At 41.8% G+C, this 27561-nt stretch overlaps 1 protein-coding gene across 2 annotated transcripts in view; it reads left to right on the forward strand.

Annotated features, from left to right (window-relative positions):
- taok3a (TAO kinase 3a) overlaps nucleotides 1-27561 on the forward strand; it is a 276804-nt gene that overhangs the window by 102946 nt on the left and 146297 nt on the right. Inside the window, exons 2-3 of one of the 2 annotated variants that reach the window (XM_084334944.1) lie at nucleotides 6842-6905; nucleotides 26856-26967. The gene's annotated coding sequence lies outside the window, so the exon portion shown is untranslated. The remainder of the gene's footprint in view (nucleotides 1-6841; nucleotides 6906-26855; nucleotides 26968-27561) is intronic. The other variant, XM_084334945.1, reaches the window with a different exon arrangement.

Raw genomic sequence — 27561 nt, forward strand, 5'->3', positions numbered from 1 at the left:
GATCGGGCATTTCTACATCCCATAATCGAAAACGGTCTACTCCACGCTGATCGTCCAACGGCGCGAGGAACATACGGTAAGATTCAGCGTTATATTCTAACGTGTTCAATATAAACTGCTATGATGAACATAATGACCCACTCTGGATGAATCATCTAACGATCCCCCGCCCATCCGGTCATCATCAGATCATACGTAGATCATTCTAGAAGTACGTCCAGTTGAAATTTTTCATCTCGCGCCGATCGCTACCAAACTGTATTTCATCATCAATATAATGCATTTAGGGCTATAAATCACGTTCTGAAGAAAGCTGCAGAAAACGATAAAAACATACTTATACTTTAGACCATATTTTAGTATGAATATGTGAATGAAAAAGTTTAACGTTGCTACACCCTGAACAATACATATAGGACATTGAATGGGCCATAATAATGGCAATGTAGCAATAGAATTTAAAAAGTTATAGCCCTGCAAAGAAGGGGAACTTCTCCATAGACAAATAGAGCTGGCGAGGGATGGTAAATTATGAATTTAACCCATGGCGATCAAAGTGTTAAATTCGAAGCTTCGAGATTAAAAAAAAAATATATATAATTTATATATTTGTTTTATGTTGTGGGACTTGTACAGCACTTTGTTCAACTTTGTCAGTGCTGTAAAGTTTAAACCTTTTTAAATCTTAGACAAACAAAACACTTTGCTTTCATGAAATATTGTAAGCCGTCATTTGAGGCTTTATAAAAGCAGCACAATGAACACAAATCTGTCAGTGCCGAGTCCGACCTCATCTTAAATAACAAACAGCATTGCTTGTTGTAGTTAACAAAGAGAGGCAGAGTTGATTTTGCACAAAAAAATATATCATATATATTTTTTTATAAATTTCTTTTAATAATCGCATTTTTTTTCCATATTCGAATCCCATGCCCATCGAACGAAGCTTCGAAGTATTTAAGACAGCCCTAGTGTTTAGTGTATTCCACTAAAGGGCTATTATCACGTCTTTTCCTGGAATTAATAAGAATCACCAAAACTATACTCATATTCAAAACGGTATAAAACGGAAATGTACAGATGAAAAAACAATCGGTTTTGTACATGTTGACTGGAAGCAACTCACTGATAATCGACGGGTGTATTAGACCTGTTAAGTGTAAGTGTTAATATGATTGTATGTAACTGCACTTTACTGTTCAACAAGAGGGCGCTATAGGCGTAAGGAGACGCAGCTATTGTAGCTGACGTCAGGTAGAAGGTATAAAAGGGAATGTTCTCTCTCTATCTCTTTCACTCTAACTCTCACGGAGAGTAGGTCTCGTGGTACAAAGGTGCATAAGAAAATAAACCACGCCGGTTAAGGCTAAAGAGGACCTTGTCGTCATGAACAGTTATTGTTTGCTCCCCAGGTGACTCTGTCAACAAGACCCATAGCTATAATTTAAGATATATTTTAAGCACTCCATTGATTAAAGCGGTGGCACTCTAGCGCCCTCTCGCGCACTTAAGCGATGGCGCAGAATGAGTTAACGTAGTAGAAAAGACTCACGCACATCCCAAGTGTAGTCACGGGTGCTAGACTCAAAATAGATCTGTAATGTTGTGGAAAAAAAGTCTGCACACCGTCTGTAGTGTTCCCAAGTTTTAATATACTTGAACACAACGTTTCGGCCTGTGGCCTTTTTCAAGTGTCACCAACCTGAAAAGGGGTGGGGTATATATACATATACAAATTAAGGGTCAAGGTTGAGCCAGGTCAAGGTTCAAATCAATTAGCCTATAGGCTACACATTTACAGACCATATTGCAGCTCAAGTGCCAGAACATACGGTACATAGTTACAATAACAGTAGTTAGATGTGACACACCTTCACATGCCAAAATAGAGAAAAAATATATAATAAGAAAACTTAAACAGAAAAATGTATTAAAAAAAACAGAATCAGACTCTTCATTCAGTCCAAGAGGGGCCATAGTCTGCAGGGTGTGTATATGGTAGGTCTCTCTCTGCAAAAGTAGTTTGCCATGGTCTCCGCCTCTCGCTGGTCTATCTACCTTTTCAATGCCAGTGTATCTTAATGTGCTGATATTGTGTCCTGCCTGTCTAAAGTGTACTGCAACCGGGTTATGTTCATCACCACATCTGATGTTGCTGCGGTGTTCGCTGATGCGTATTTTGAGTTGCCGGTTGGTTTTACCTACATAGCTCAGGCCACAAGGACATTTGATTAGGTAGATGACATGAGTGGAGCTACAGGTGATGAAGCCACGGACTCTGAGGGTTTTACCATTACATGGATGTGTGTAGGTCTTACTCTTAATAGTATAGCCACACTGTGCACAGTTACCACACTTATAGTTCCCATCCGGGGGGTTATCTAGGAACGTGGGTCTGTGAGCAGTGGGTGGGCTGCAGGATCTCACTAGTTGGTTTCTCAGGTTGGGGGGGCGTTTGTAAACTACGGTGGGAGGTTCCTTGAAGACAGCTTGGCATTTGGGATCAGAGTTGATGATGTGCCAGTGTTTGTGTAGGATCTTTGTGAATTCAAAACCTACAGGAGAGTATGTAGTGCAGCACAGTGGGGACTGGTCCTTAGTGGGTCTAATGCTAGGTTGTAGGCATTCGTCCTGTGTGGCCACATCAAAGCGGTTAGCAGCTTTATCTATCCATTCTATAGGATACCCTCTCTCCTGGAATCTCCTGCTCAGGTCTGTGGACTGTCTCTGATATAGACTATCGAGGCTGCAGATTCTCCTAGCTCGGTGAAACTGGCTGACCGGGAGGCTCTTAATGAGGTGGGTGGGATGGTAACTGTCACCCTGTAGTAAAGTGTTTCTGTCAGTAGGTTTGCGAAATAAATCAGTATGTATAGTATTCCCCTCCTTGATGACCAAAACATCTAAGAAACTGATGCTGCTAGAGCTGGCCTCCAGAGTGAAGTTCAAATTGGAGTTAGCTGCGTTGAGATATTTATGAAATGCCTCCAGTGACTCTTCACTCCCTGTCCAAATAATGAAAATATCATCAATGTAGCGCTGATATTATATATCAATATGTCTGGGAATTTATTTTTAACAACAGGGTCCAATATATATTGATTCTCAAACTGACCCATGTACAGATTAGCATAGTTGGGGGCCATAGTACTCCCCATGGCCGTACCCTTGGTTTGAAGATAGTGGTCTGATTTGAACTTAAAGTAATTGTTGGTCAGTACAGTTTCCATTAGGTCACATATGCAGGTAGTACTGGGTTTATCAGTCTCGGGTCTGAGGCTCAGAAAGGTACGTGCCGCTTCAATCCCACCATCATGTGGGATGTTGGTGTATAGACTAGTCACATCTAAAGTGACAAACGTAGCATTGACTGGTAGTACAGTGGCCTTTAGTTTGTTAATGAGATCAATGGAATCCTGTGTATAGGAGGGAAGGGAGGTCACCCATGGCTTGAGACAGTGGTCCACAAAAGTGGAGATGTTGGTGGTCAGAGATCCGATACCGCTCACGATGGGTCTGCCAGGAAGGGGGGTTGTTTGGGATTTGTGGATTTTGGGAAGTGTGTAAATGACAGGAGTCACAGGGTACTCGTTCTTCACTCAAGAATGAGTTAAACCACGCTGAACCTCTGGAATATTATCTGAATGATCTGATGTAGGTAGATTAATGGTGCAATTTCATTTCTGTTTTGAAATTAAGCATTCAAAATATGCCTGTATTGGCTACGGTGACCAGATGTACCGGTTTCAAGCTTTGAGTCTCAACAAATATCTGTAAACTATTCTGTCGACTAAGCATCTGCCTACCACCGCAGAGACGGTGGGATCGAATCCAGCTGCCGCGGTACCTCCGGCTTGGTCGGTTGTCCACACTGACACAATAGTGATAGGCTTCTCCCTCCCTAGACTGGCAAGTGGGGGCCAAATGCGCGCAATGACCAGTAAGGTTTTTGGCAGTAATTGGCATAACGACTGAAATTGGGATGGGAGAAAAAAATACAGAAAAAGGAGAAAAAGTAGATAAAAAAAAATATATATATCTGTAAACATTCAACATTCACTACCAAATTGTCCCAGTTTCAACCAATAGAAAAACAACAACATTGCACCACACATATTAATTCAATATTGATTTGTCTGGATATGTCAATCAATATGGTCATCAAAGCTGTTGCTGTTTTAACCAATAGGTTAAATAGGTTTTGTCGTCTGACATCAAGGCCTGCAAATGAAAGCTGTAACATCTGTACCAGCCGATGTTGATAAATTAACCAAGTTTTGCTGAGTGATTAGACAAAAACAAGCTTGCTGCTTCATTTGTATGGCCTACTGTAGCTCACATTACCAAGCTAATGTTGAGCCCTCCATTGGTAAGTGTTTATTGTTTTTGTATTGAAACATGACACAATTGACAGATATTTTTGTATGTATCTGCTTCTGCACCAACAGACAAGTGAAGCAAAGGCTGATCAGTCACACACATTTCAGCACCACACAGCAGCGCATTGAATGTGGACAGCTCCCCTATAATAATGTGTAATGTGGATGCCTTCTAGCCATAACTGCAGCTAGCTAGCAACAATCCGGCTATATGGCAGTACTTATTTCAGCATTTTCTTCGTTGGCAGCATTTTCTTCGTTGAGACACTAGGGCAATGGTAGAGTATTACCAGACGGTAATGGCTAGGAGGCTACGTTGCATTGTGGATTCCTCACATGAGCCACCTCTGACGTCACAGCAGCTTTATGGAACTCTGCCATTGTATTACAAGATAATAAAGTTGTTGTCATTGTGCCATTTAATAAAAAATAGGGTTATTTTCTTATCCTTTTTGTAATACTGCTGCAAAGAAAAAATTTTGATTAACCTAAAAGTATACAATAGTATGTATGTTTTTAACAACATCCTGGACTTTGCATGGATCCATGACGGTATACCTTCAGTGTATGTGTGTGTAGGGACGTGCACAGGACTTTAGAGGGGCAGGTGCTCAAAGGCTGAAAAGGGCACTGGTGCTGTGCGCGTGCAATCCCAATTTTTGGGGGGCCTTTTTGGGCAGGGGGCCCCCCTTTTTATGCTTTTTGGGGGGTTTTGGTGATCAAATATTGAATATTGAATTATAATCAGTGCAGGAGCTCACTTATCCTTGAAAGACACTTTTATCACAGACTTAAAAGGCCCATACATCTCCATAAATGTGCAGGGGGGAGGGAATAAGTGCTTACCCTACAGACCCCAAGAAGTGCTGTATATTCTGTATTGTTTAATATACTGTAAATAAAATAATTATTAAAAAAAACTTGGCATAAAAAGGGCACTTTTTTATGAGGCACAAAAGTGTGTATGTGTGTGTGTGTGTGTGTGTGTGTGTGTGTGTGTGTGTGTGTGTGTGTGTGTGTGTGTGTGTGTGTGTGTGTGTGTGTGTGTGTGTGTGTGTGTGTGTGTGTGTGTGTGTGTGTGTGTGTGTGTGTGTGTGTGTGTGTGTGTGTGTGTGTGTGTGTGTGTGTGTGTGTGTTCTATAAGTCAGGCCAGCTTCAGCTCAGCTACCTCTTTACAACACAGTGGCTCAATATTGCATGACTGCCACTTTACACATAGCTCTATCTATATATGGACCTGTGTGTGAGAGAGGGAAAACATTTGCAAATTCCTCACGTGTGGTCGGTGTGGAGGTTTCCCAGTATGCGTGTGTGTGTGTGTGTCTATGTATGTGTGATATACTCCTCCCATCATGCATTGCAATGCACACAATCTGCATCCCTCCAAGTGGCTTTTAACATTAATATGAAGATTAAGATTGATATGGACCTAAAGTGCTGCTAGGCTCAATGAAGTGTTGCGCTCCACACAGCTATATCCACTCAATGACACCACCCACCAATATTACTGGAGACCAAGCTTAACGCCACCATGCACTAATCCACTTTAATAGGAGTGTTGGTAGGGATGTCACCATATGAGACTTTGATGGTACGACAATTGTCTAAGGAAATATCACGGTTTCACAAGTATTTTTAAGATTATTTAAAAAAATATTAAAAAAAATAATTTAAAAGATTAGAAGACTGCTCCACTGTGAACTGCTCTATGGTGAGTTAAACTTTTTTGTAACGTTTTGCAAATTGTTGCATGTTTAGCTATTTTTTTTTTTTAAAGAGGGTGGGGTTTGAGATAGGCACATGCTGATCTATATGCCACTATCTACCCCACTGTGTGGTGTGTTTTGTTAGGCAGTGCAGTTGCATCTTAAACAAGATTTTTAGAGTGAAGTTGCTTTTGATCAGTTTTATTATGTCCATTGGTAGGCTAGGTTAAAATTGTGTTACAAGACATTCAACTCTTATTGTAATTTGTACTAGAAAACTACCGTAAAATACCGTTATACCGTTCCTCTAAGATATTGTGATATGATATTTTGGGCACAGCACCCAGCCTTAGGCTGAGAAGATCAGACTGAATTTCTCAATATTCAATGCACTTGGGTGCAAACATACAAAATACAGTTTTATCATTAGAAAATTATTAGCAATTCCATGCTAAATCAGGTTTGGGCTTACAAAAAGGTCAAAGTTCTGATCAAGTCGGGCAAAAATTGTGTTGTTTAAAAAAAAAAAGAAGAAAAAAAGCCACAAAATCGGGACATTTGGGGACCTGATTCTGTTTGATGAACTAGTGTAGTGTCATGGTTAGGATTATATTAAGGTTAGGCTTGGATTAGGTTAAAGTTAGGGTTCATGTTAGGATTAAGGTTAGTTACAGAATGAATGCAAGTCAATGTAATGCCCCCATATGTCACATACATTTGTGTGTGTGTGTTTTGTGTATGTGTGTGTTTCAATAGTGTGACTAAGCTGTTGAGATGACAGCCGCTCCGAAGTCTCCAAATCCTGCTTGTGTGTGTACCGGTATGTGCATTTCTGCAAGCATTTCTGTATTAGTCTATTCGCCATGTGAAAATGAGTCACCGCTATAAAAATCCACACTATGAGGCCCTGGCAGGATAATCAAGACATAATGTTTAATTTCTTTCTATATCACTGGATTAGATTATTTTCATCCACCCAGAGTTTAGTGTATTGTTTAAATCGCTTCATATTTGTTGTCGGACTAAGTTATGTTTCACTGAATTACCTCACAATGACTCATAAACAGCCAACCTTAGATATAAGCTCCGTAATCATAGATATAAGCTGTCCGGAGAATCTATAAATCCATAATCATATATAAGCTGTCCCGAGAATCTAAGTCAATAATGACAGATATAAGCTGTCTGGAGAATCTATAAGTCAGTAAAGATGGATATAAGCTGTCCCAAGAATCTATGAGTCATAATGATGGATATTAGCTGTCCCAGGAATCTGAAACTCAGAATGGATAGATATAGCCTTTCCTGACATCACTAATGGCTTTCAGCCCCCCAATTTATTTTGCATTGTGAAAGGGTAAAATTATGTAACATGAAAGGTATGACGCAGAACAGTATCAAAATGCTTTTGCATTTGATGCAAGTATGACTATTACATTTTCAAATTTTACACAAATACCATCATTATTACTAGGGTTGTCTTAAATACTTCGAAGCTTTGTTCGATGAGCATGGGATTCGAATGGGAAAATAAAATGTGAATATATAAAAATATATATACTCAAATTATTTTTTTTACCTGCAAAATCTTGCGCCTCCAATCAGGGACCGAAACTAAAGCCCGCCGCCCGCCAGGGGCTGTTTTTACCTTTGGCGCATGACACTTAGAGGACTGCCCGCCGTGTGGCGTGTAGACGTGTAGTTCATAACTTCATAACGATACTCTTGTGCGAGTACAGATTATAGCCGCTCGTCTTTTTTTTCTCCGCCGCGGAGATCGTTAAAAAACTACAAGTCCCACATCGCACTAGGTCCAATCACAGTAGAGTGACGTGACTGGTTTCATGAGAAAAAAAGCAAATGACCAATCGGAAGCTATCTGGCTTGTTTACTTCATCTGCTCTAGTCTATATCGGACCTCCAAGAGCTAACGTTACTGTTTAAACAATGACCCAGTCAACTATTCACTTTTAGTTTAATACATGACGAGGCATTGTCTAACGGTATCTAGCTGGCTAGCTACTGATAGCTGCTGATATCAACAAATGCTCCAGCAATAGTCTACTCGAGTGCATAATACCTCCGGTCCCTCGTTAGCTAGCTTAGCTAGCTCACGTTGATCCATATGTCCCAGTAAACTAAATTGTCTTAACGTTATCTACCGGGCTAGCAGTAGCTACAGATAGCTCCTGATATCAATGTCTTATAACATTGATTGAATGCGTATTCTAGCTGAGGGCATGTTGAATGTGATTTGACAAAAGAACGGTAACGTTATAAATAGGTCCAGCTGCATCGCCGGAGAATCCTTGCATGCTGAATGTAGGGTCTAGCTGAATATAGGGTCTAGCTGCAGGGCCGGAGAATCCTTGCTGGAGCTGGAGGCTACTCAAGTATACACACAGACAGTGGAGCTGTTTGCAGATAGCAAGCATTTTGACTTATTGCGTGGTGGCGATGTCTCGCAGATAATACAACTACAAGTATGATTATATAATATATATTTTATTTAAAAAAAATTTTTATATAAAATATATATATATATTTTTTTAATCAAAAAAATTTGGCAGGTAAGAAATATGCTTGGCGGGTAGACTCTTCCCATCTACCCGCCACTGGCCGGTGAGTCAAAAAGTTAATTTCGCTCCCTGCCTCCAATGCAACAAACGTCATGCCTCGTTAACTCTGCCTCTCTTTGTTAACTACAACAAGCAATGCCGTTTGTTATTTAACACTTTAGTTGCCAAAGGACGAGTTTAGGCGTCCTTCCCCGCCATGCTCAAGTTGCCGAAGACGCCGTAACTCGTCTTTGATATCAATATTTCAAAAATCTGTGATCGGAATCATATTTCCTTTCCGGGGCCCTGAGACACAAGTGTGATCTCCTCTCAATCCTCTAGCGGTTCAAGACCGCCATCTGGTGGCCGATCGGCAGATCGAAAAAACGGATGTTACCTTTAACCCGGCAGGACTCACTCCATATGTGGTCCGGGCACTCGCTAATGTTAGAGAGACTCAGTCTTCACACAGTGAACATCGATCGCTGCAAATAACTCGAAAAAACAACATGATTTGGACGTATATATTATTATACAACCTGGAAATGGACCGGGTATTTCAACATCCCATAATGGAAAACTGTCTACCCCACGCTGATCGCCCAACGGCCCGCGGAGACTGGGGTGAGTTTTAGCATGTAATATTACCGTGTTCGACACTAACTGCTATGATGAACATTTGACCCACATTAGATGAATGGTAAAACGTTGCCCACGGAATTATAAACGATCCCCCGCCCATCCGGTCAATATCAGATGATATGTAGAAACTTCTAGAAGTACGTCCAATTGAAATTTTTGATCTCGCACAGATTCCTACCAAACTGTATTTCATCATCAATATAATGTATTTGGGGCTATAAATCACGTTCTGGAGAAAGCTGCAGAAAGAGATGAAAACATACTTATACTTTAGATCATATTTTAGTATGAATATGTGAATGAAAAAGTTTAACGTTGCTACACCATGAACAATACATATAGGACCTTGAATGGGCCCTAATAATGGCAATCTAGCAATAGAATTTAAAAAGTTATAGCCCTGCAAAGAAGGGGAACTTCTCCATGTTAAATAGAGCCGGCAACCTATGGTATATCATGAATTTAACCTTAGGCAATCAAAGTGTTAAGATGAGGTCGGACTCGGCACTGACAGATTTGTGTTCATTGTGCTGCTTTTATAAAGCCTCAAATGACTGCTTACAATATTTCATGAAAGCAAAGTGTTTCGTTTGTCTAAGATTTAAAAAGGTTTAAACTTTACAGCACTGACAATTCTCTATAGTATTTTTTATAGCGTCCCGACCCATATAAAAACATGTCTTAATAAAAAATTCTGTCGAATTCTGCCTTTGTCTCTCATATAAATATTTATATAATTGTTTGCTTTATAGACGAAGGTTGCAACATAATTATGTAATGTAATGTTGTTGGCTGTGTAACAGAGAGCAGCCGCCCAGGCAGCGCAGCTCCCGACTCATTATTAATTTAATTAATTAATCCAATCCACTTTATTTATAGAGCACATTTAAAAACAACAAAGTTGACCAAAGTGCTGTACAAGTCCCACAACATAAGAAGAAAAAAAAAATATATATATAATTAATTAATTAATTTTTAATCTCGAAGCTTCGAATTAAAATCGAATCTCGGCCCCGAAGCTTCGAAGGCCAAAAAAATTATGACTGATATCCAGGTGAGCTAATATTATTAGTGGAATATTCTCAAACTCAATTGGCTGTTGTCTGTGAGAGAAACTACAAAATTTTCCAAAAAAGGGAAATAAACACCTACGTATAGGCCTAACTCTGACACCTGCGACCATATGGGGGTTTGAATGCTTTTGGCCAAGGGTTAGCCTTAGTGTTATAGACCCAGGTAACACCATGAAGTCCACCAAACAATTCCCCCAAAAGGCCTTCTTCTGAAATTGGTCTTTCGACCCAACGTTGCTTCAACAGTTGAAATTAGGATTTCAAACGCAGGCATAGAGTACAACTGCTTAAAAAAGTCACACTCCAACAACGTCTTCAGAGTTTCATGGAAAGTCCTAATATTTCACAATTACATTTGGGTCAAATGAAAGTCTAACTCTTAAGTTATGGTGCAACATCAGTTGGCCTCGACTCCGGTCAACCTTATGCTCACAAAGTCATATAAACGGAACAGAAAAGAACAGTAATATCATTCAGGACTACATTTGTACAAGTTATTGAAACGTTCCTCCAGGCAATTGTTGAGCTTATTGTTGAGAGATGATTCGTGACTCACAATGTTATGATTCATAAGGCAATGCGTGCCGTGAACAGGCGGGGGAGAAAAGAGAAAATCGGATCTCAGCTTGTTAGCCAACACACAGTCCCATTGGTGTCAGCACTGTGTCAGTGTTGGAACATATACACACACACACACACATACGTACGCACATGCACACACACATACACACACACATACACAACCCGGGTGGGGTTGACATTTTCAAAGGAAGCGTAGTCTCCTCTTTACATGCCATGTCCACGTTATGCTCATCCCCATGAAGATATACAGGTGCATCTCAATAAATTAGAATATTGAGGAAATATATTGTTTGCTTCCATGCCACGCCGCATTGATTCATGCAAAAGGAGCCCCGATTTTGAGTGCATATACTTTTCAGTAGGCCGACATTTCTGTAATATATATATATATATATATATATATATATATATATATATATATATATATATATATATATATATTTTTTTTTTATTGGGCTTATGTAATATAAAGATTTTCTCAGATACAGAATTTTGGGATTTCATTAGCTGTAAGCCATAATCATCCAAATGGAAAGAAATAAAGGCATGGAATATTTCACCCTGTGTGTAATGAATCTATATTGATACTGAAAATAATTATATTATTTTCACTTTTTGAATTTAATTACTGAAATAAATTAACCTGTAGGCCCAAACCATTCGCTAGGCCAAAACGCTGTGGCTCTAACACACTCACTCACTCACTCACTCACTCACTCACTCACTCACTCACTCACTCACTCACACTCTCTCTCTCTCATTGCAAATGGCAGTGATTTTTAAAGCATGTGGTGAGCACTGTGCAATTAATTTGCCTGCGCCAGCCCAGCCTGCCTGTGAAAAGCAGCTTAATATTGGCCCTAAAAAAAGAACCCTGCAAGGCCGCGAATCAGGAAGCTGTCAAATGGATCATCATGGCTGACTGTGCCACCCCCACTTCCTCTACACCACCTCTCCCTCCCTCTACACCACCTCTCCCTCCCTCTAGACCACCTCTCCTTCCCTCTAGACCACCTCCCTCCCTCAAGACCACCCATCCCTCCCTCTAGGGAGAGGTGGTCTAAAGGGAAGGAGAGGTGGTCTAGAGGGAAGGAGAGGTGGTCTAGAGCAGTGTTTCTCAACTGGTGGGTCGTGAAATTGAGTGGGATGTGTGTAAAAAATTATAATAATAATAATAATAGATTTTTTTTATTTTTTTTTGCACTACCTATCTTTGTGAAAGTGGCTTCTCAGCTCTGGTCCAGCTGAAGACAACGCAGAGGAACAGATTGGACATTGAGCATGACCTCAGAGTTGCTTTGTCTACCATCACCCCAGACTTTGAGACTCTTGTCAGGAGCAAACAACATCCCCAGTTATCCCATTAGTTCCCTGGGATGTTAAGCTAAGAAGTCTGCTAAGAAGGATATATTATTTATTATTATTATTATTATTATTATTATTATTATTATTATTTTATTTCATTGTGTTTTTAGCCCTAGGTGCACTTTTGTTGCAACCCCAGTTGTCCCATTAGTTCCCCCAAACTTACTGTAGGTCTGTTATGTTAAGCTAAGAAATCTGCTAAGAAGCATATTATTTATTATTATTTTATTTCATTGGGTTTTTAGCCCTAGTTGCACTTTTGTTGCACTTTTTTGTGTTTATTTCATGTTTTAACAGTGCATGGAAGATTGTGTATTACTGCAAAAAAAATTGAAATAAATCCTAGTGGTTAAAAAATTTGGGTCGCGACTTAATGACTAAGGAAAATGTTGGGTCCCGAGGCTAGACCAGTTGAGAACCACTGGTCTAGAGGGAGGGAGAGGTGGTCTAGAGGGAAGGAGAGGTGGTCTAGAGGGAGGGAGAGGTGGTCTAGAGCAGGAATTCCCAAAGTCGGGGTTGCGACCCACAGGAGGGTCGCGAGCCGCCGTGGGGGGGGGGGGGGGGGTCGCCAGATGATTTCCCTTTTTTTTTTTTTTTATGCAGTCAGGCCACTGAACTTAGAAGCAGGCCAGGACAGTGTTTCTAGTTGCAGCAGCGCAATAGTTAGATAACCTAGGTGGGGAACAACCAGGAGATCACTGCAACTCACACAAGTTGGAGAACTATCTCTCTCTCTCTCTCTCTCTCTCTCTCTCTCTCTCTCTCTCTCTCTCTCTCTCTCTCTCTCTCTCTCTCTCTCTCTCTCTTGCTCTCACACACACACAAAAGGAGCCTCATGTGATTGGTGGAGGCGGGACCCTTACAAAAAACTGTTGTTGCTAATCATTGACACATGCTAGCCTGTAATAATCCCCCCCAGAAAATGTTTCAATTTGAATTATCAAATTAATATGTGGTGTTATGATCAGGGCTGAAGTTCAATAAAAGATTGTATTATTTTCAATCTGACATTATAAAAAAACTGAAAATCCATCAAAATCAGTGTTGTTGTTAATCATAGATATGCTAGCCTGTTTTTTAACAATAATTTGTGATGCCATCACAAACACTGGCATTTAACACTTTCAGTGCCACTCACGAGATTTCTCTGGTTTTTTTATTATTATTTTTTTTTTGCGATCTGAAAAATTATTGCATCACCCGAGCCTACCCGAGTATAGCCGAGGGGCGCCGGCGATCACTGTGGAAAAAAGCGCCCCCTGTCGTCTCCCAGATGACATAAGTGATTTTGGAATGGACTCAATGAAAATGAATGGGGAAAAAAATCCGGTACTCCACATTTTCCAGTTCACTGATCCAGCCGGGGTTACTAGAGTTCATTCTGGAGCCTCAGATCCCTGCGGATCATGGAGTTCTACTGTATCGCGTTGGATCCATACACGTATCGATTTTTTCGAATGGTGATCAGGAATTGGAATATACCAGTTGGATACCATCTGATGTCAGGTAAGGACTCTATGTTATCAGTGTTAGGATAATCAGAGTAAGTTTGATGAAGTTATAAGCTGTTTTGTGAAATGTCTTCTTTCGGTTTCACTGTAAAAGTCTGTGAGGAAATCAACGGAGCAGTGCATGTGAGCGGATCGGCGCGCGAGCGGCGCGGGGCGCGGAGCGGGCCGTTTTGACGTGAGCGAGGAGTGGGTTTTAAAATGGGTCGGCGCGACGACCGGAGCGAGAGTTCTCCTCCGCTCCAAGCCGCTCAGGTCCGCTCCTCAGTGCGCACGGCACTGGTCTGGGAGGCGTCTACCAGACCAGATGGCACCGGTCCACAATGCACCTGTCCTCAGTGTCCGTCCTGTAAACAGAACTGCATGTGCTTACAAGAAATCCCACAACGTGAAAGCATGGCCGTGTTTGCTAAATATTTTAAAAAAGTAACAGATAATAAGTTCCAATGTATCGTGAAAACAACTAACGATGATGGTGAGGAGACAGAATGTGCAGACTATATTACCGTCGGAAGAGATTCTTCTTGGAATCTAAAGAGACACATTGGGAGGAAGCATGACCACATATTTCGCGAACATAATGAGAAGAAATCCAAAGGTTTGTTACTTGTCATTATTAGCCATTTTGAAATTGGTAGCCTTATTACAGCTTAATGTATTGTAGACCTAATATAAAGCATGCATTTATTATTTGTTTTAGATGCCCAGACGCAACAGCAACAAAAAGAGAAACAGCGTGACTCGCTGCACAATTTCCTCACTGGAAAAAAGGCACCTAACGTGACACGTGAAAGAAAAAGGGAGCTGGATGAAGCGTTTTTTAAAATGATATCCATGGATTACGACCCCTTAAGTAAAGGAGAACGTGAAGGTATGAGACATTTTGCCGGCATGGCCCAACCAGGTTACACCCCGCCCTGCTACAATACTGTCCGGGACACACTTATGCCACATGCCATACAAGAGATGGAAGTCAAACTACGAGAGCTCATAGGAATGGGTGAAGGGTTCGTTCTTGCATCTGATATTTGGACAAGTAGAAGAGGCCACAGTTTCCTTGCTATTGTGGCAAGTTTTATCGACGGGACGTTCAAGGGCCACACGGTTCTGTTAGGCTGTGAGCACATAACAGGGTCTCACACTGCAGATCGCATATATCAAAAGTATGAAAGTGTGCTGAAAAATTGGAACATTCATCAACGCGTGATTCGTGTGGTGACAGACAGTGCCAGCAACATGGTCAAGGCATTTAACATCCTGCCTGACGCTGAAGGAGAAGAGGAGAAAGATGATGATGATGAAGTGGTGGTGGAGGAAGGGGAGGAAATAGCGGAGGAGGAACCTGCGCTCTCGCAAAACCAAGTGGACGTGGTCACTAATACTGTAGAGGCTATGGTAAACCAGTACTTCACCGTATCAAGTTTACACCTGCGATGCCCAATTCATCTGCTTCAGTTAGCTATCAAAGACGCAGTTAACGAGCATGATGATATCAATCGCCTGCTAGTTAAAGTGGGAAAGCTAGTGAAAAGTGTGCGTAAGAGTTGTCTGAACACGGAGGAAACTGACTCTCTGGGTGTACGACCCACCACTGCTTGCCCGACGCGATGGAGCAGCCAGCTGCGCATGGTGGAGTCTGTCCTAAAGCTATTCAAAAAAGATGCATTGTGGCAGAGCAAACTTAAAACCACTGCCGCTATTCTCACACTTAATGACGTGCGTCGGCTCAATCACCTTGTTGAAGTATTGTCACCGCTGGCTGACCTCACAGACAACATGCAACGGGAGCTTGGGAATTTGGGCATGATTCTCCCGGCTGTAGGCGAGCTCAAATCCCTGCTTGTCAACAACAACGCTGCCCTTCCATTAGGAATAGCTTCTTTCGCGGAAACACTGTCCAATAACGTGTCCACTCGCTTCAGAATGTACTATGATGATAAACACCTCCTCTTCGCGTCGCTGTTAGATCCTCGTTTCAAAACAGAGTGGATAATCCGTGATGAGTTGGTTTGTAATAAACTTGGAGAAATACGCGACCTCCTCGTCAAAGAAACAGAGGAGATGACCGCAGCAGTCGCTGGTGCTGGAGAGGCAGCAGGTCAACCCGAGTCCGACGGCGGAGAATCTGACGTGCCCGAAGAAATCAAGAGGCCTCGTATATTTGGATCATACTTCTCAGAGAATCAGCCCACGGGAGGAGGCAATGCGAAAACTGAAGTTGAAACCTACCTCTCGTCCCCAAGATCAAACCCTGACGATGTCAAAGATGCCATTGCATTTTGGAAACAAAATTCCAAGTCCCTTCCACGCCTGAGTAAAGTTGCCCGCAAAGTGTTCAGTATTCCCAGTGGCTCTGCGAGCGCAGAGAGGGTGTTTTCCGCTGCTGGTTTGATGTCAAGAAATCACCGCATGAGTTTGAAGCCTCAGACATTGGCTAAACTCGTGTTCTTGAAAGTGAACTCAAAGATAATGTAGCTGCCGTGGCACTGCATGGCAGATATAGGCACATGAGCATTGTTTTATTTTGTTTAAAATGCACAAAGTGACAAAAACGAATAGCCTATAATATCCTACTTTATTGCAAAATGCAATAGGCCTGCCTAAAGTTAATGGCCATTATTTTTTATTTTATACATAAGAATGTAGCACTCTGTTTTAGATTTTATACATTTATATAAATGTAGCATATCCAACAGCACTTTTATATTGGTTGATTGTATTCGAGTTTTTCAAAGGCTATAGGGAACTTGCACATTTTCGTTTGTGTTTTACTGTGAGACACTTTGTAGACAGTTATGTCGAGTAAGTTATATTTTTATTTTCATAGGCATATTAGCTATGTGATTTCCTGAGTTCGTTTGATAACAAGCCTGTTGCATTAATTGTCTTCAGTGGCTAAGCCAAGGCCTTAGGCCTATTACGGCCTCCTCTGAGGCTCATGTCATACACGTAATTTTGTATCCGTCTTATGCTGCCCTGGCTGTCACTGTCAGTGATTATGTTCTACCTCAGATTGATTGGTTGATTTAATACTTTATTAACAGTATGCAAAAAGGTATAGGCCTACAGTGTAATTCAATTAGCTACGTCGGATAATACAAGGTACTGTATATGCCGAGGGCTGTGCATAATTAGTTTTTTCCGTCACTGCGTTGAATGTCTAAGTTGGTGGTGCCCTGCCCATGGTGCAGTGGTAAATAAAAGAAAATACCATATTCGGTTGATACATTTAAACTGGGTCTGTCTGTTTTCATTATTCTATGATATTTTAAATAACGAAATCAAGAATTTACGCATGCTCGAAACGAAGGCCTTCAGGAAATCCGATGTGTTTAATTAGCCAATTTCAGGAAAACAGCACTTTCTTTTATTTCCCCCGCTGTAATTTTTTTTCTGCTGAGCGGGGTGGTGCGAGGAGCGCTTGATGCCAAAATGAAGTTGAGCGCTGGCGGCGCGCTGAGCGGTGTGGCGGCGGGATCAACATGAGCAATTAGCGGAGCGGACCAAGCTTTAAAGAGCGAAGAGCGGATTTCTCACCCGCGCCGATCCGCTCACATGCACTGCAACGGAGCGATTATCAGTGCGCGGCCGTAATGTGCGTGCGTGCACGTATAATATTGATCATCTAGCGTTTATTTGAAAACGATTCATAAAAAGGCAGACGAATATCAACGTTGTGGAATATTCCACTAAAAGACGATTTTCATAGAATGCTCCAGAATGAGCTGTTTTTTATATCAAAACGGGGGCTTTTCTAACTGCTCTGAAACGGCAACGACGCGATAAAAAAACAATCTGCCTTCACAGCACTGACTGGAAAATAGTCTTTGATAATGCGATGGGCATATTAGACACATAGCCATAATTTAAAACATAGATTAGGCAATATTAACGTTAACATTGGCGCCGATGGTGGCATTCAAGCGGTAAAACGGAAAACCAGGCGTGGCGCTGAAAGTGTTAAAGGGTACAAATAAAAAAATCCCTGCACCAGAATGCAGGAAATGAAGTCTTTGTAACAAGAAATGTCCTGGTGGGGGACCCCCTGCTTAAAAAGTGGCCTGACTGGGGCTATATTTTGCACTATATTTCCTGGCCTGAATGATTTCCCCAGTCCGGCACTGGTTAAAAGCCTCCAATGCTTATTAGTTTGTGTGCGTTTGAACGTGTGCATGTTTCAACCATACATTAAAAAAAAAATGTACCTCCTATTACACCGTTATTTTTGGGTCGCGGCCTGAAAAGTTTGGGAACCCCTGGTCTAGAGGGAAGGAGGTGGTCTAGAGGGAGGAAGAGGTGGTCTAGAGGGAGGGAGAGGTGATCTAGAGGGAGGGAGAGGTTGTCTAGAGGGAAGGAGAGGTGGTCTAGAGGGAAGGAGAGGTGGTCTAGAGGGAGGGAGAGGTGGTCTAGACTAGACCACCTCTCCCTCCCTCTAGTAGGGATGGGCATGAGTAATCGATTACTCGTAGCTATGAGAAATTATCTTAAATTATTATAAATTATTAATAATCTTTATGAATTTATTTATTATAATTTTTATTTTATTTTTACATATTTGTTTCACATTATGTGTAAAATTATAGCTGTTTGTTGGTTTCCTTAAACATATACGTGAATGAACAAAATTAAGCAAAAAATGTATAATACAAATAAAAAAGTATTCTAAAAAAAATATATATATATTTTTTTGTTTTTCCTTTGAGTAATACACGATCACTCGAGTATAGCATGCGATCAATCGATCTGGATTCTTCTTAAAAATGCCCATCCCTACCCTCTAGATCAGTGGTTCTCAACTGGTCTAGCCTCGGGACCCAACGTTTTCCTTAGTCATTAACACTTTGGCTGCCATGGGTTAAATTCATTATCAACCGTAGGTTGCCGGCTCTATTTGTCTATAGAGAAAGTCCCCTTCTTTGCAGGGCTATAACTTTTTAAATTCTATTGCTACATTGCCATTATTAGGGCCCATTCAAAGTCCTATATGTATTGTTCATTGTGTAGCAACGTTAAACTTTTTCATTCACATATTCATAGTAAAGTATGGTCTAATGTATAAGTATGTTTTCATCTCTTTCTGCAGCTTTCTCCAGAACGTGATCTATAGCCCCAAATGCATTATATTGATGATGCAATACAGTTTTATGGCAATCAGCGCGATATAAAAAATTCCAACTAGACGTACTTCTAGAAGTTACTACACATCATCTGATGTTGACCGGATGGGCTAGGGGGCGTTTATAATTCCGTGGGCAGCGTTATACCAATCATCTAATGTGGGTCAAATGTTGATCATAGCAGTTAGTATCGAAGACGGTAATTTTACACGCTAAAACTCACCCCAGTCTCTGCGCGCCGTTGGGCGATCATCGTAGAGTAGACATTTTATCATTATGGGATGTAGATTTACCCGGTCCATTTCCAGCTTGTATAATGGTATATACGTCCAAATCATGTTGTTTATCGAGTTATTGGCAATCGATCGCTATGTAGTGTGTCGAGATCGAGCCTCGGGACCTATAGCGAGTGCCCAGAAGTAATACGGGCGACCAGCACAACCTCTACGGCACTTCCTGTTAAGCGATTGCGCCGATCGGCCACCAGATGGCGCTCCTGAACCGCCAGAGAGCTCAGTGGGTCCTCCTGGTGGATCTCAGGCCAGCGGAGGGGAAATATGAATCCGGTCCCAGATTTTTGAAATATTGATATCAAAGACGCTGTAAAGCGTCTTCGGCAACTTGAGCATGGCCGGGAATGACGTGTTTAGGCGTTTTCCGGCAGCCAAAGTGTTAACACAATGGCGCCCGACCACGGATATATACGTGTTTCGAATCCATGCTTAATGGACCGAAGGACGGATATATCCGTGGCAAGTTGTTTTGGTTTTTTGTCTTTTTTTTTTTTTATCTCTAATGTAGTTTTCTACTCACCTGAAGCGATAGCTATTGTCTGTTGCACGGAATACGTTTTGGATCGCGGATTTCACTATGCAATAAGGGGATTTATCATCAGCCAATGGACATATCGATCTACCAGATGGCGATAGATAACGGGGAAATGCTCGGGGGGGATCCAACCGGCTCATGGTAAGATCTTTTTCACGTAAATTACATGCTGATCAGAGCTTGCTATGATACTCAACCAGCCGACCAGCGTATGTGGCTACTTAGACGAACACGGTTATTGGTAATCAATAATCAGAAATGACGTCCCCCGCCCCCCCCCCCCCCCTTTCATGCATACATGCTTGAGGATCATACCGATCATATGCAGTTTGAGTTTTAACTGTAGCTTTTGTATAACGGAAATGCCATTGGATATAACGTTAGTAGCTATTGGCCCTTTATCTCGCCTTCCAGGAAATATACTAGACCAAATGCCGTATAACGCTTATATTCACGGTGCTATAAAATGAGAACGTATTGATGAAAAAATTATTTCTTTAATCCATTTTGAAGGTACGGTTTATGGTCTCAATTGACAATGAGAATGGACAGATAGCAATACTATAAAGTTTAGATTTAGTTCTATAAAGTTTAGATTTAGTTCTACAAACAGCCCCAAGTCTGTTTACATTATGCTGGTTGTCTAGAGTGGGGCCCGTCTAATCCCCGTGGCCGTCAATGTGTTAAGTCGCGACCCAAATTTTTTAACCACTATGATTTATTTCAATATTCTTTTTTGCAGTAATACACAATCTTTCATGCACTGTTAAAAACATGAAATAAACACAAAAAAGTGCAACAAAAGTGCAACTAGGGCTAAAAACCCAATGAAATAAAATAATAATAAATAATATATGCTTCTTAGCATATTTCTTAGCTTAACATAACAGACCTACGTTTGGGGGAACTAATGCATCTGCGTATTTAGACCACTATCACTGGGGCACATGCCCCAGTGTTGATCAGCTGTGCCCCAGTGATCCAACGTCCGCAGAAAAATTATAATAATTATTATTATTTTTACTTCGCATTTATCTTGTTGAAATCCTCCAACAGGCTCTTTTTTGTAAGTTGACTGGTTTGCACACCCCTATGACAGCTAATACATGGTACATCCAGTGTGCGAACCATAGCATGGTCTTTGGGTGAGCCGCGTCTCGGGGGGGGGGGGGGGGGGGGGGGTGCGCGGCGCGCCTCTCAGGGAGGAGTCGGACTGTGTGATCGCAGACGTTACTAGTCTGTAGCCTGTAGTAGGTAGGCCTTGTGTATGTATGTATGTGACAAATAAACCTCTTGAATCCTGTCATATATTCAATCAGTTTCACGTTTCAGTAACTACAGAATAGAGTAGACAACTCACTTGTTGAGGTCCGGCCGTCTGGACGGTCTGGGCTTCCACAGCACATTCCATGATAAAAAAAAAAGTATCCATTTAGTTAGATAGATGATAGATGATTTCCTGTGTTCTGATACGACCGCAGGCGCCGGCACGGTCACCGGGCGTTGTAATACTAATAATAGTCTCCACCGGAGCAGCACCAGCAGCAGGTGTAATTGTAACGGCGTCGCCTGTAGACAGAGCGCCTCCTGCTGCTCTGTCAGCTTCACTGTCTTCGTGAAACCAAAATTGGTTAGGCTTACTTGTTTTCGTTTAGACATTATGCATTCCTGAGTGACCTTATTTACTGGCTGTCAAAACGATCACTGTGTCAACAAGTCACAGCCACAGGTTACAAAGTGGGTCAAGTTTGATTTGTGCCGTGCGTGCGTGCAGGCTGCAGCGCCGCCGCGCTCCGAATGGTAATTGCAAGAATAGCATGCATGTTGCCATATTACGTGTGAATTAGTGCGCAAATCATTAATCATACATCCAAAATAGCATACGTTTATTATTATACACGATGATGATACAGAAAATTACAGAAAAATGAGAAATGCATGGCAAAAGTAGCATTTATTTTCAGTAATTTAGAGACCCCCCAAAGATTCACAAATCATGTTTTCAGGGGAGCTGATGTCTGATCTAAGGGAGCTGATGTCTGATCTAGGGGAGCTATAGCGGACCCAGCTCCCCCCGTGGATCGCACCCTGGGTACATCCCATGGTGCTCAGCTGTCTGCAGGCAGCTGGCCTCGCACAGTTCACAGGTAAAATCACACAGTGCTGCCTTGCATTCTGTCATGATGCACAGCTAAGAAAGTTAAAACAAAGGAAATTCGGGCATTCCAGCCCTCGTGGACAGACTACTACGGGTTTGTGTGTCAGAAGGACCGTGCTGTGGGGCGCCCTCGTGGCGCATACCATAGTGCCTCGCGCACCTACGCGGCCGACCCGGGTTCGATCCCAGCTCCCGTCGTTATTTGTCGCATGTCCTCCCCACCTCTCCTCCCGTTCGCCCTCTCCTCTGTCGGTCCTGCGTGGCCAATAAAAGCTGTAAAAATGCTTTAAAAAAAAAAGGGCCGTGCTGTGTGTACTTATGTTGAAGGATTGCCAAACAAAGAGACAATCAAATCAAGGATAAAAGATATCCCCATGTCAGCTCGAAGTGTCGAGCGACGCATCAACGAAATGTCCGAAAATATCAGAGAACAGCAAACAGCTGGATTAAAAGATGCTCCGGTGTGCAGTTTAAAGGGACCAACTACAGGCCCCAGATAACGGAGCTCAGTAAAGCAAAACAGTGCCAGGGATCTCAGGTAGGCACTGTTAACTGGCGCTGCAGCATGTTAACTTGAACGTCTTTCTCTCTCTCTCTCTCCCTCTCTCCCTCTCTCTCTCTCTCCTCTCTCTCTCTCTCTCTCCTCTCCCTATCTCTCTTTCTCCTCTTTCTCCTCTCCTCTCTCCCTCTCCCTCTCCCTCTCCTCTCTCTCTCTCTCTCTCTCCTCTCTCTCTCTCTCTCCTCTCCTCTCTCTCCTCTCCTCTCTCTCTCTCTCTCCTCTCCTCTCCTCTCTCTGGCCTTGCTCCGGTGGAGGGATTGGAGGAGGGTGTGCCTCAGTTAAACCTTGCGACGACTGAGCTGTGTTCTGGTCATGTGATACTACACATATTTAATTGAGACCCTTTATTATTTCAATTTAGCTGGAAATACATTGATACATCATTCAGTAACATTTTCAGAGCCTTATAACAAAAACATTATTACGGTCACCAATGTGACCAGTGGGATTCTTTTTACTCAAAATGTGAGTATTACCAAGTCACCTTGTGTTCTTAAAACAATGACAATAAACATAGTTTTATTAGGTTGAAATAATGTGGTTGTGTACTTATTTTTTCTGTTAACTTATTATGGATTGAAAACTGAAAACCGTCTGCGTCGAATATGAAATAAAGGCATCTAAATGATACATTTTTTCTTTAAAAAAACAAGCTCAATCAAAAGATTCTACATGATTCCAAAATAGTGAAGAAAATGACTTTAGGAAGAACAAAGGCAGAGGCTCTGGTCCTTGCTCCAAAGGCAGTGGGTGATGTTCTCAAGGCCTTAACATCAGACAAACCCCTCCCATTCTCCATACAGATGGATGCATCTAACCTAACCCTAACCCTAAAACCGAAATAAAGTAAAAAATAAAATAGTTACAAAATCTGCCCATTTTCGCCCAAAAACGGGCAAAATCTGCAAATAAAATTCATGTGTGCGCTGTGTGCGCCCGCTTCATATCCCTGGGTGCCCCCCTGTGCCCCAGTACAGTGCTTGGTCTAGATACGCCCCTGAACTAATGGGATAACTGGGGTTGCAACAAAAGTGCAACTAGGGCTAAAAACCCAATGAAATAAAATAATAATAATAAATAAATAATTATGCTTCTTAGCAGACTTCTTAGCTTAACATAACAGACCTACAGTAAGTTTGGGGGAACTAATGGGATAACTGGGGTTGCAACACAAGTACAACTAGGGCTAAAAACACAATGAAATAAAATAAAATAATAAATAATATATCCTTCTTAGCAGACTTCTTAGCTTAAACATCCCAGGGAACTAATGGGATAACTGGGGATGTTGTTTGCTCCTGACAAGAGTCTCAAAGTCTGGGGTGATGGTAGACAAAGCAACTCTGAGGTCATGCTCAATGTCCAATCTGTTCCTCTGCTTTGTCTTCAGCTGGACCAGAGCTGAGAAGCCACTTTCACAAAGATAGCTAGTGAAAAAAAATATTATATATAAAAAAAAATTAAAACTATTTTTATTTTTTATTTTTTTACACACATCCGCGACCCACTCAAAATGGCCCTGCGGCCCACTTTTGGGTCGCGACCCACCAGTTGAGAAACACTGCTCTAGATCATCTCTCCTTCCCTCTAGAGCAGGGGTGGGCAATTCTTTTTCCCAGGGGGCCAAATGAGCAACTGAAAATATTTTGGAGGTCCGGGCCAAAATTCCGAACTCAATTATGCATAATATACTTATACACAATAATATTTTATTTCTATATAGAAAGCAGTACATGGCATTGTTTTGACCGCTGGTAAGAGTGTATGTTATTATTTGGCAATTAAAAGGTGAGGTTAGCTTTCAAAAATATAATTTATTCAAATAGAATTTCCAAAATGATAAATAATAATAATGATAAACAAAATGTGAAACATTTAACTAATTTTCAGTCACATTAATAACAAAGGGCATTTTGAGTTTCATATACTATTGAAACAAGGATTTTCTTAGATTTCTAAAGACATCACATCATCTTTGTAGCTAAATAAACAAGACATGTCACTGAACTGTGTAACTGTGTAAAGAAAAGTGTCCCAGTTTTGTAGCCTTTTTGACTTTACATTTAATGTTTTCAGAACTGTGCAAAAAAAATATCGTGTGTCCCATTTCACTTATTATATTCCCACATTTTAGTGTTCTTCAGTTCTTTTTTTTCATTCAGTGTGAGAAATCCAGTCTCTTTTGAGCTTTAACAAGTCCATCAAAGTCAGGTTGAATGTCTGAGGTGGAGATGCGAAGCACAGCTGACATGTTCATCAGTGAGAGAGGATCTGTACCTGGATTTGGTAAACTTCATGACTGAGAATGTCTATTCACATATGTATGTGGATCCAAAGAGAACCAACATCTTCTGAGCATGTCTCCCCATGTTTGGAAAGTTCTCCTCCTTGAGAGCAGAGTAGAACTCTAGCAGTGATGCTGACTTGCTCTTTCAGTAGTGAATCAGACTGCAGGTCAATGAGTTCAAGCTGAACATCAGTGGGTGCACTATCAACACTGCAGGTAAAGGGAGAGGAAACCAGCTGCATTTCATCATCAACCTTTTTAAAATCTTGAAAACGCCTTGAAAATTCATCATGCAGTTCTCCTCTCCTAACATGGATGAGTACCTGTGCCGGTGATCATCTGATGGTTTGACTTCTTTCAGGGTTTTCATGTGTTCGAGATTGTTGCTGCCTAGTTGCCTTGAAATTAATTGCAACTTTGTCATGAAGGCTTTCACATGGCTATGCATTTCATGAGCAAAAATGACCTTGCCCTGCAGTTGTGTGCTCAGTAGGGATGGGTACCGTTCACATTTGAACCGATACGGTACCGGTACCTGTGAATCTATACCGGTACCCAACAGTACCTTTTTTCGGTACTTTAGTCTCTAAAAATGTAATCTACCTACCTCGGTTGTTAAAAAAAAAAAAAAAATCCAAACTTCAAATAACCACACTTTTGACCGTTTTTGGCTTGCCATTGCCCGGCTGCTTTGTTGTTGAATCAAGTCAAATCCTAGGTAAGCATATATTGTGCGTGTGAACGTTGACATGAAAAAAAAAACGAAAGTTAAAAAAAAATATATATATATATATTTAAAAGAAATTATGATTTTTTTAAAATTATGATGTAATCTTTTGCAGGCCGGTCAGAATCATCCCGCGGGCCGTACAATGCCCAGGTCTGCTCTAGAGTCTAGACCACCTCTCCTTTTCTTCTTGTTCTTTATTCTTTATTATTTTATCACTCACATGTCCTAGAGGAAGGATGGAGGGATGGATGAGAGGAAGGATGGATGTGTTGTGCTCCCTCCCTCCAGAGTGTCGCTCCTGAATGATTCATAACACAAACTGACGCTGGCAGGAGCCTCTGGGAAAGTCTCTCTCTCTCTTCCTTCTCGCTCACTCCATCCTCTCATTTTTCAAAAATGGAGGGCGAGAGGAGGATAGAGTGACCAGTGCTCTCACTACAGAGGAGGGGTGTAGCTGGAGGAATATAGAAAGAGAGACAGACAACTTAAGATAACAATGTTATAACACTCTTGCCATTTTGAATATTATACTACTGTTGGTATTTATCAACCTTATTCACTGATATCCTTCTTGATTTGTTTCCTGCCTGTTCTCTTGTCCCCCAAAATCCCCCAAATAGATTTCTAGTGGAGCTGCTTAAAAGGGCTTCCCCTCGATTAGCCTAATTGGTTGGTTTGGTATTAGTCGATTAGCCATGGGGAGAACCAGGGACAGAAGGAACAGAGACAGAGGGGACAGCACTCTAATAGAGAGAGAGACTGACTGACTGACTGACTGACTGACTGACTGACTGACTGACTGACTGACTGACTGACTGACTGACTGACTGACTGACTGACTGACTGACTGACTGACTGACTGACTGACTGACTGACTGACTGACTGACTGACTGACTGACTGACTGACTGTATCAGTCAGTATATGACTTGTTAGTCATATACGGCAGTGTTTGTTGTGTGTTGTATACGGTTCTGTGTGTGTGGAGGTGGTCCAGGCTGTATTCAGTTCCTCTTGTGGTGGCAGCTGCTTGTCGCAACAAGACCCAGGCTAGTTACCGCCAGGACTCCACTGTCAGAGCTACTCACTCAGATTGATGTGTGTGTGTTTGGCAAAACCTCTGTTGCTGTGTGTGCTTTTGAGTGTGCGTGTGAATGTGAGCTTGTGCACTTGCGAAAGCCTGCCTTGTGTGTCCTTGAAATTCAGTGTGTGAGTGAGAGTGCATGTCTAGGCTCTGACATGCTTTGGCCTAATGCAAAAGGTCAAAATATCATGCTAATGATGCTATCAACTCACTGCAAGATCATATGCTTAAACAAACACTAACCTCTCTCTCTCTCTCTGTCTCTCTCCCCCTCTCACAGGTATTCATCTATCCATCCCAGCCATGAGGCAACGGATCCGGTTGTAGACCCTCACTGAGGCCAAACAGAAAAGGAGAACGCGGCCACCCTCCCCTTTACTAATCTTCTACAGGTAATAATGGGCTGCTGCACATATGATCATTTATTTGTGTAACTTCCAGTGGACCCACACAGATTACTCGGGGTACAGTCGCCTGTATGGCTCGGTCACAGATGGACTAAGTGGCTGATTAATCCAATAATCATGGTGTCACAAGCACCCGACTGAGCCTCTAAACACACACTTGCATCAAGTCCACTTCATTCACTGACACATGTTGGTGCTGTTTAGGCCTTGTGTGTGTCTAAATCCCCCCGTGTTGCAGTCGCACAGGCAGCGCGGGCATCAGCGGAGTAGAAACTGGGTCTTGTTTGCCCCGTAATGGAAGCTAGCTGCCCAGCCCGGCGCTCTGTTCCACATTGCAGCTGACTGACTCTCTATCTCTATCTCTATCTCTATCTCTATCTCTATCTCTATCTCTATCTCTATCTCTCTCTCTCTCTCTCTCTCTCTCTCTCTCTCTCTCTCTATCTCTATCTCTATCTCTATCTCTATCTCTATCTCTATCTCTATCTCTATCTCTATCTCTATCTCTCTCTCTCTCTCTCTCTCTCTCTCTCTCTCTCTCTCTCTCTCTCTCTCTCTCTCTCTCTCTCTCTCTCTCTC

Source organism: Notolepis coatsorum (assembly GCF_963971535.1).
Source record: "Notolepis coatsorum genome assembly, chromosome: 1".
Taxonomy (NCBI): Eukaryota; Metazoa; Chordata; class Actinopteri; order Aulopiformes; family Paralepididae; genus Notolepis; species Notolepis coatsorum.